Here is a 10,371-nt window from a genome sequence, read left to right as displayed (position 1 = left end):
AGCACGGGGGGCTCTGGAGTGGGGACACCCATCTCCCACCTGCACTGTGGGGCCGACACCACGACCTCTCCGGCCGCAGACCCCACACGCATCACCAGGCCTGCAGGTTCACAATGACTGACAGTCCCTGGGCACCACTGACCCGCAGCCACCCCGGCAGCGGGGTCGGGACATTACGTGGCCCAGGAGGAGCCTGAGGCTCAGAGGCAGGTGGTGACGCTCACGGGCACACGGGCAGTGGGCAGCGAGGAACACTTACCCAGCAATCAGCGCTGTCCGGACCAGCCCCTAACCACGCACTGGCCCCTGAAGCTGAGGCGGGACCCTGTGGGGGGCAGAGCCCTGCCCCAGGAGCAAGGGCCGTGAGGAGGCAGGAAGGACCCAGGGGCCCGTCCCAGGGAGGTGCGGGGGATGCTGTGCTCAGCAACTAGGGAAGCCCCTGAGGGCCGGGGGGTGGGGGGGGAGCCACCAGCCCAGGGCTGAGGCAGCCGGTTCCCTGCCCTGCTCCCCGCGTCTCCCCGGGGCTCACGGCCTCGGCTGCCCGGCCCTGCAGGCGCACTGACCCGTCAGACGCGGGTCTGCTGCCCTGGGCTCTGAGGGCAGCTGGACGGCTTGGCCCCTGAAGCACCCCCAGGGCTGGGGGACCCCGTCCCGGGCGAGGCCCCGCGGGATGTGCTGGTGGGCGGGCTGGGGTGTGGGAGAACCCCGGGGAGGCTCTGGGAGGAGGGACGTGGCTGGTCCCCCTTCCCTGAAGGGGCGTGTCCGGGAGGCCGGGGGCTGCCTGGCTGCTCCGCAGGGACCCAAGGCCGGGCTCCGGGAGGCTGTTCCCCTTCCTGCGGGCTGCGGACACGTGGGCCCCGTGACACAGAGCCCTCCCCCCAGTGCCACGCCCTGTGGTCGGCCTGTCCTTCGGGCACCGTGGCAACAGGGAGCAGCTGCCATGACGCCCACCCTCACGGCCCTGCTCTGCCTCAGTGAGCGCTGGGGGCGCCCTGGTCAGGGAGGGACCCGCCCCCCAGCCCGGCCTGGTCTGTCGGGAAAGCACCCCCAGGGCTGGGGGACCCCGTCCCCGGGGCTCAGCAGCCTCACGGGGAGGGGGTCTCTGCTCAGGCTCCAGGACAGGGACCTCACCGGACTCTCTCCCAGGGCTGAGTGTGGGCCCGAGGACCCGCGCAGGCCAGTGAGTCTGTCCCCAGGGGCCCAGCCCCCTCCTCCTCACGGGGACCAAGGCCCCCCACTGGGCAGCTGGGGATGGAGACCTGCAGGTCTGGGCTGAGCGGTGGGGCATCTGGGAGGTTTGGGGCTGATCTGGGGACCCGGGTGGGAGGGCTTGGGACCCAGCCTCTGGTTTCCTTCCAGGGACCCTCCCCAAACCCACCATCTGGGCTGAGCCAGGCTCTGTGGTCCCCCAGGGGAGCCCCATAAACATCTGGTGTCAGGGCACCCTGGGAGCCCAGTGGTACCATCTGGAGAAAGAGGGAAGCTCAGTAACCTGGGACACACAGAGCCCACTGGAGCCGAGGGACAAGGCCACGTTCTCCATCAAAACCATGACAAGGCAGCTCACAGGGACGTATCACTGTTCCTATGACAGCCCCCCTGGCTGGTCAGACTGCAGTGACCCCCTGGAGCTGGTGGTGACAGGTGAGACCCATTCAGGGCCCCAGCCCCAGGCTCTGCCCTCAGGAAGGGGGTCTGCTCTCAGGTGTCCCCTCTCCCAGCCCAGCCCTAGGGGTATGTGGGGACGTGAGCCCCATTTATCATGGCCGCCTCCCCTCTCCTAGGAGCCTACAGCAAACCCAGCCTCTCAGCCCTGCCCAGCCCTGTCATGACCTCAGGAGGGAACGTCACCCTTCAGTGTCACTCACGGCAGGGATTCAGTGGGTACATTCTGACTGAGGATGGAGAACACAAGCCCTCCAGGACCCTGGATGCACAGCGACTCCCTGGTGGGCATTACCAGGCCCTGTTCCCCGTGGGGCCCGTGACCCCCAGCCACGGGTGGACATTCAGCTGCTATGGCTATTTGAGGCAAGTCCCCAGGTGTGGTTGGAGCCCAGTGACCCCCTGGAGCTCCTGGTGTCAGGTGAGGACCAGCCCTGCCCCCTCTGGGTTTGGAGGCACCAGACAGGTTAGGGGGCTCTGCTCCCAGGGGAGCCCAGAGCAGGGTGTGGGCTGAGGGGAGCCTGGGGCTCCTGGGCCAGAGCCACAGGGGGTGAGGGACAGTGAAACCCGGGTTGGGACAGGAGGGGCTTGGGGAGCAGCCCCTTCCATGCCCGCTGGTCTTTCCCCAGGTGTGTCCGGGAAGCCCTCCCTCTTGAGCCAGCAGGGTCCTGTCATGACCCCTGGGCAGAACCTGACCCTCCCGTGTCACTCTGGCGTCGGCCATGACAGGTTCGCTCTGACCCAGGATGAGGGACGAGGCCTCCCCCAGAGCCTTGTGTGGCAGCCCCAGGCCCACATCCCCCTGGGCCCTGTGAGACCCTCACACAGGGGCCGGTACAGGTGCTTTGGGGGACACAGCCTCACTTCTGAGTGGTCAGCCCCCAGAGACCCCCTGGACGTCCTGGTGGCAGGTGAGGAGCCGGTGGGTCAGTCAGGGGCCCAGACTCTGCACAGGCCTTGCCGGGGTCCCCGGTGGTGATGTCCAGTTTGGGGGTGTGGGGACCCCAGGGAGGGAAAGAGGCAGAGAGGCTGGTGGCTCCATCAGAACAGGGCGGCGGCACCCCTCACCCACCTTCCTCTCCCTAGGACAGCTCCCGGACAGACCCTCCCTCTCGGTGCAGCCGGGCCCCACAGTGGCCTCAGGGGAGAAGGTGACCCTGCTGTGCCAGTCGTGGAGCCCGGGGGACACTTTCCTTCTGTCCAAGGAGGGGGCAGCCCAGCACCCCCTGCGTCTCAGAACTGGACACAGCAGAGCCAGGCCCAATTCCCCATGAGCCCTGTGACCTCAGCCCACGGGGGCACCTACAGGTGCTACAGCTCAAACAGCAGCGCCCCCTACCTGCTGTCACAGCCCAGTGACCCCCTGAAGCTCCGGGGCTCAGGTGAGGGGCCCCTGATCTGTCCTGTCTGAGCTCTGTCACCTCTGGTCCCCATCTTCAGGAGGGCCTGGGACAGGAATGAATGAGGGGTGTAGGGGATCCTCAGAGGAGGCCTAGCCCAGGAGGGATGGAAGAGAGGCATCCCCCTGGGCCCCCATCCCACAGTGTCAGCACAGATGGGGTGGGGTCAGGTGGAGGGAGGTGGGGGTGACCCAGGAGGTCGTGAGCAGACATAGTGGGAAGCAGTGGGCCCTGCTCACCCCTTAGTGTCCAGATCAGAAGGGGAGGCCCTGGGTGGGCAGCCCGACCTGGCGCCATCCTACAGAGAAGCAGCTGTGGGTCCCTCCCTGCAGGGCTCCCTCTGAGGCCCTGGGGCTCCCAGCTCAGGGCTCCCCTGAGACCGAGGAGGGTGGAGCTTGCTCTCCAGGTAACTTAGCCACTTGTGTGATTTCTTTATGGTTTTTACTTAATTTTATTTTCATTTACCTCACTTTATTTATTTTACATTTTTATTTGTTATAAAATTTATTTGCATTTTACCTTCATAAGAAATCAGTTGGGCTTTTTCCATTTAAGAAAACTTGAAGACTGGCTAACGTGATATTATAGTAGTTACAGGTTTACGGCATGGGGATTTGACATTCGTGTGCATTATAAACGCTCACTTGCCACCGTCACCACACGCAATGATTACTGGATTACCGACCGTGTTCCCCGTCCTGTACCTTTCATCCCCGTGACTTACATATTTTAGGACTGGAAGGTTCTCCCTCTTTGTCCCCTGCACGTATTTCGCCCGTCCCCACACCCTCCTCCCCTCTGGCCACCCCCCGATCGTTCTCTGTACGTCTAAGTCTGTTTAGGGTTTTTATTTATTTGCTTATTAGTCTTCTGCTTTGATTCTACATACTTGGGGTCAGTCCCCCACACAGTGTTTTGATTATCACAGGCCTTTTGTAGAGTTTGCGACAGGGAGCGCGGTCCCTCCAGCTCTGCTCCTCCTCCTCAGGATTGCTGTGCCCCCGGGTGCTCTGTGGCTGCACGCACGGTGGGGACTATGCGCCCCAGCTCCGTGTTCAATGCCGCACGGTGGGGACTATGCGCCCCAGCTCCGTGTTCAATGCCGCACGGAGGGGACTATGCGCCCCAGCTCCGTGTTCAATGCCGCACGGTGGGGACTATGCGCCCCAGCTCCGTGTTCAATGCCGTTGCAATCTGGATAGGGTTTGCCCTGTGTGCGTGGATTGTGGGGTGGCATGCCATTTACAGTGTGTCGTATATTGCAACTTACATGTTTTATGTATCATACACAGCATAGTATATATCAGGTTGAGGTTCATTACATTTGAACACGTTCTGCAAGCACTACCCTATTATTATTAGTCATCCTGCTCTTTATCTATATGATGCCATGACTTAAATCCTTTTATTTTGTATATCCCTTGCCTACTGTATGGAAGTGATTTTACTGCTTTTTCCTTAGAACTTCATCCTAGCTGGTAACTGATGGATCTGTGACCTTCTGTGCTCTTCCCACCAGTGATATTTTTCCCTTTTATAATTTTCCTAGGTCTGCTTATGGCCTCCCCCCATAAAGCAGTCCATTTAACATCTCTGTAAGGCCGGTGTAGCGGTGGTGAACCCCTCTAACCGTTGCCCGTCTGGGAGACTCTCTCTCACCTTCCAATCTGAACGATGACCTTCCGGGCAGGGGATTCCTGGCTGTCGGTTTTGTCCTTCCAGCTCTGTGAGTGTGTCAGGCCCCTCCGCCCTGGCCTGCGGAGTCTGCTGATAATCAGCTGACAGCCTTATGGGGCTCCCCTGGCCCGGAACTGTCTCCTCTCCTACTGGTGCTTTGAAGGTGCTTTTTAATCCTTAATCTTTGCCTTTTTAGTTTTCTTGTGTCCTGGTGTGGATCCTTGGCTTCATCTTGTTCGGGGCTCTCTGTGCCTCCAGGACCTGGATGCCTGTTTCTTTCCCCGGGGGGGGGGGAGTTTCAGCTATAACTTCATCAAATACGTCCTCTGCCCTTTCTCTCCTCTTCCCCTTCTGGGACGCCCATAATGCCAGCGTCAGTGTCCTTGCTGTGGTCCCATGGGTGTTCTTTACGTGCCCCTGAGGTTTTTGAATTCTCCTGTCCACTTGCTCTTCTGTCTGGGTGCCTCCCACTGTCCCGTCTCCCAGATCACTGCCCCGTTCTTCTGCACCTTTGGACCTGCTGCGGGGTCCCTCCTCTGTGCTTCTCATTTCAGTTGTATTCTTGAGCTCTGAGTGGCTCACTTTTACATTTCTATCCCTTCCCTGAAATCTTTTCTGAGCTCATCCACCCCTCTCCCCACCTTTGTGACCAGCACTTTGAGCTCATTATCAGGTAGATTGCTTATCTCCACCTTATTTAGCAATTCTTCTAGCATTTTCTTCTCCTTTCACTTGGCCCATGTTCCTCTGCCTCCTCACGCTGTCTGGCTCTCTGCATTTGTTTCCATGTATCAGGGAGGTGAGCTGTGTTTCCTGGTCTTCAAAGCAGTGGTCTGATGTGATAGGCGTCCTGTGTTGCCCAGAAGGGCAATATCCCTGCCATGAGGACCGGATGCCCCAGGGGCGTCCTCTGCCAGGCTCGTTCCACCCTCCTGTGTGTCTGAGCCCTGACTCTGCGAGTGGGCTGTGGGGGAGCCTGCCTCTCTGCCCGGCTGGCAGCACTGGCGGCCCGACTACTGCAGCTGCACTTTGAGGAGGGCTTCCTCCTGGCCAGGTGCCTGGGAGGCCTGGTTGGATCTCCTACAGGTGTGCTGGTGAGTGGGGCCACCTACTCAGGGCTGGGGAAGCTCTGGGGGCTCTGTCAGGGTGGGGCTGGTCCCCGGGTGTGCTGGGGTGGGAGTTGCTTGTAGAGGTGCTGCACAGGGGAAGGCTGGGGTGCAGCGAAGCCCGCGGGCTGAAGCCTGATGTTGTAGGAGCTCATCTTCCCAGGGCCGCTCTCAAGGGCCAGGCAAAGCATTTCCTGGGCTTTATCCCTCTTCCCCTCTGTGCCTCGCTCCCTCCAGCTACTGGGCTGGGCTGGGCTTGGAGCCCAAGCAGCTCTGCCCCTTTTACACTGTCAGTGTGGCCTCCTCCGTGGCATCTGGGGAAGGTCCTCTCTGCGGGACCTCAGGTCGTTTTCTGAATGAGTTTCATGATGTGTGGTTGCTGCCTGCGTCTGTGCTGGGAGGGGGCTGTCACAGTGTCCTCCTACTCTGCCATCTGCCCAGAACCCTCGGAAGTCAATCACTTTCCAACTGGTCACTACTTTACTGATAACACTCACACCAACCCCAAGGAAACTGAAGCCTCACTCACCATCGTGCACCAAACCCACCGACATCAACACCTCTTGATGATGACGACCGTGTAAAATGCTGACTGGAACAGTGTCATTTCAAGGAAACACCCCGTGGTCAGCCCCAGTCCCCCTGTGGCAAACACACTGAACAGTCTGTTTTCTGCAACAGCACGATGGACTCACCCATTTCTCTTCACTTCTCTGTTTCAGCAGGGTTTCCTTAGGGAAAAAACTTTTTGGAAAACTAAATTGTGAATTTCTTTTCCAGACAATTGTATGCCTCCTGAACAATTACATTTTCTCTGATGTATAATCATGGTGAGATATATTTAAAAGTCTTTTGGTATCAGATACTAGGATGCTAACCCTACAGGGTCATGTCTGTCACTCATAGTTTCTGAAAAGTATAAGCCTATTTCAGTGCTTCATGTGGAGATCTGTAGGAAGACTGATTTCTAACGGTTTTTTTATGTCAAAAGGGTTCAGTGGATTTGAAGGATTCCCTATTTTTTTGTGCCCCCCCAGTTTTACAGCAGCACTGATTTTCTCTGTTCCTTAACGATTTGAAGACAAGAACTGCGCCCTCCTCTTTCTGGACATTATATATGGGAAAGGTAGATAGTCTTTTAAGATATAAGACAAGCGATTAGTCTTCTCTCCTTGAATATGTGCAGCAGTTTCCAAAGTTTCATGAAGCTAGAAAGAGGTGCGGCGGCGGCGGAGGAGGGTGGGCTCCCTCCTCTGGCCTGCGCCCCCCGCCTGACTCACGTACCCCAAGCGCCCAGTGCCCAGTGCCCGCCTCTCCTCTGGACCCTCCCTCCACCCCGCAGATACGACTTCATTCCTTCCCCAAGAACATGCTTAGACCCGTCTGGGGACCCGCTCTTCCTGTAGCCTGCAATGTGCCTTGTCTGGGTCTTCATGCGACCCTCTCGGGCACCATGTCTGATTCAGGAATCAGCTTAAATGTCATCTCAAGTGTGACTGTGTCTGTGGCACTGCTCACAACAGGCCTGCCTTGGTAGATGCACACAGGACCACACTCACAAAGCAGAAATTCACTTTGCACGCCCCTCTGAATTAATACCACCCTTCAGAAAATGTATCTTTGTCTCTGTGTGTCCCCTGCGAGTAGGCCTGACTCTGTGATGTATGATTTAATGACAAAATAAGTAGATGGGAAACTCCAGGTGGTGATTAAAATGCAGCCCTGAGAGGGAGGAAATGGGGCAGGTGTGCAATGGGGGACCCGGGGCAGAGCCTAACCCTCTGTGCTCCTGCACTCAGGCGACTCCGAGACCAGCCCCTCAGCCTAGGATCTGGGTTCCCAGCCGCTGAGTGAAGGGAAGTTCTCACATCCAGACGAAAGAGCTCACATGGTGCCCAACCCAAGAATAAACAGGGCAAGAGCTCAGTTATTTCTGTATCGAGACCGTTTTTCCCTTGAGGCCTGAGCTCTCAGGGCCACATCTGCTCCAAATGGAGTCAGAAGCAAAGCATGAATTGAAAAGACAGGGAGGCTGAAAGGACCCAATGAGAGCAGAGGGGGTCCTCCTGCAGCAGTGGGAGGGCTGCTCAGGCGGCTTGATGGGCATCTCGTGAGAAATGGGGGGGGGGTGTCAGAAGGCAACAGAGCCCAGGCTCCTCAACTCCTCATCCAGCCCCGCTTTTTACTGTTCTCAGTGGCAGCTGAACCCGTCAGCTCATCACAGAACCAGTCGGCCCCTAAGAAAGCTGAACAGGAGCAATTCTCAGCCATGGGGCCGGGCTGAGGGTCCTATCCTGTCAGGGGACTGTGGGTATCCAGGGTATACATCCAGGATCCTGGGGTGATTGCGGTCTGTGCTGACCTCTGTGACCTCTTTGCCAACAATTCCTAGCCTCCCACCCCCAGGATTACACGATGGAGAATCTCTCTGGATGGGTGTGGCTGGTGTGGTCCTGGTGGTCCTCGGGGTGCTGCTGTTCCAGGCTCGACACAGCCCTGCAAACCGCCAAGATGCAGCCAGGAGGCCCACGCAGGAGAACAAGCCAAGGATCCCGGGGACAGAGCCTGGGAAGTGACCTTGGGTGCCCCGGAGCTTCTGGAGAAGTGTCTGGGGCGCATGCTGTGTGAGCCGTGTGCAGGCCACCGTGAGGTGGAGGAGGCGGTGTTCACGTGCAGGGACGAGGCCTGTACTCTTCTGCCATTAAGCTGCAGAATGTTCCCTCCCGACCACAGCTGAGGGTCTTGACTGGCTCCTGTCTCTCCCCATTTCTGTGAAATCTGCTTATTCCCTGCATGCTGATTGGGTCGCCATCGCCAGACACATCTACTCTGGTATGTGTTTGTGTAATAAATTTTTATTTATTTCTAGTTAATACATACCTTGAAGGACACTAAGGAATCTCCATCTCTCGACTGCAGAGCAGGCAATCTCTTTTAATAAATTGTCACAACAAAGATAACAACAATCAAGCCTGATAAAGATAAATCGAAAGTGATGCCCTAACACCCTCTCTGGGCCCCACAAGCCTTCCACTTGTCATCAGATGCCGCTGTGCAGTCTGCTCAGAAATATCCTCCTGGAACCAAGACATCCTTTGGAGGGAGAGCTGGACTGACCTGTTGTTAAAAATGCTGACTCACAGCATTTGTCCATTTCTCTGGTGTATATGCTCCCGTCATGGCCAAGTTTAAGGACCAATGTGAGGCCCTGGTGCAGTCAGGAAGTGATGCACAGAATTGACTTTCACAAACCAGGAAAGCCAGAGGGGGACCCCTCTTTTTGTACTCTGAGAGCCCCAGCCTGTGCTGGAGTTTCCTTGCATTTGATGTGTGGGGATCATCCCTACTCAGTGGTGTGGCACAGTTTCCATGAATATCAGTCATGGGAGAGAATAGTGGACACACAGAATTCCAATAGGCTCCCTGTAAGAGTGCTAATTACATCAATCAATTAGAGAGAAGACTGACTTACCCAGTAAAGTAAGAGACACCTGGTGCTGATCATAAGTATACACTTTAAAGGAAATGTGTGCATGTGCACCGGGATCCATTCACAAGAACCCTGGTAAGAGAGAATCAGCTCCCCTTTCCTGTGTCAGAGGCCCTGGTCTGCCAGGCCGTGGATCTGTCCGTCTGGTTCTCTCTGTTCTCCTCACAGGCGCAGAACCGGACAAGCAGGCTGGGCCCGCCTGGGTCCCCAGGGGCCCCACCTGTATTTCCGGAGGGGAGGGGTGTGGCCTGCTGGGGCATCTGCCCAGACCTGGTCTTAGGGCGAGTCCCCACACCCCGGAAAACATCAACAAGTGAACCGCTATCATGAACAAAACAGCTCTGGGAGACCTTAATGTCCACTTAGGAAGTTTTAGCAACCATGAAACGAAAAAATCTGAGAATCGCTGCACAAGAAGAGATGGAAAACAACATCCCTTGGCAGTGTCATCCCATCCCCTGAGCGAGCACTGAACCGCCAAGAAGGAACTTCACAGCTAGAAGGAGCTCATCTCACCAGGGAAGGAAGAGGAGGGGCCCTGTGCGCGGACCCCAAGACGTCACCCAGCCCAAACCGGCAAAGCGGAGATGTGTTGAGCCCCATGGGAACAAGGAAGAAAAGCAGAAGCTCTTGCTGGCAGACGTGCTCTCAGCAGATTTTGCCACCAGTGAACACAAGGCCCAGTACAGCTGCCACAGCCTCTGCAGGTCTTGCCAGCTTTTGCCCAGGTGCTCGCATTCACTGACACCAGCTTTCTGAGTCTCTCCCTGCCCCTGCTGGTGACCGGGAGCCATGCTAGCAGCCACATCAGGCTTCTGTAGCCGTGTGAGTGCAGGACGCCAGCCAAGACTCCCTGGCACCCCCTGCACTGTGCCCACACTAAGGGTCAGCCTCTCCAGCTGGGACCCGACTTCTGTCTCTGGCCTCCGCTGAGACAGGGCAGCATTAGGAAAGCGCACCCCCAGCTCCAGATGCCGCTGCTGCCCGCTCCAGGCCTGAGCTACAGGACCCGGGGGCACTGCTTAAGACCCCA

General features: G+C 57.5%; 1 pseudogene; it reads left to right on the top strand.

Moving 5' to 3' along the window:
* Positions 1-940: 940 nt before the first annotated feature.
* On the top strand, positions 941-8,424 carry LOC140847147 (leukocyte immunoglobulin-like receptor subfamily A member 6; annotated as a pseudogene).
* Positions 8,425-10,371: the final 1,947 nt, after the last annotated feature.

This window comes from Manis javanica, chromosome 17 (genome assembly GCF_040802235.1).
Source record: "Manis javanica isolate MJ-LG chromosome 17, MJ_LKY, whole genome shotgun sequence".
NCBI classification, from domain to species: domain Eukaryota; kingdom Metazoa; phylum Chordata; class Mammalia; order Pholidota; family Manidae; genus Manis; species Manis javanica.
This window is presented reverse-complemented; position numbering and strand designations above follow the sequence as displayed.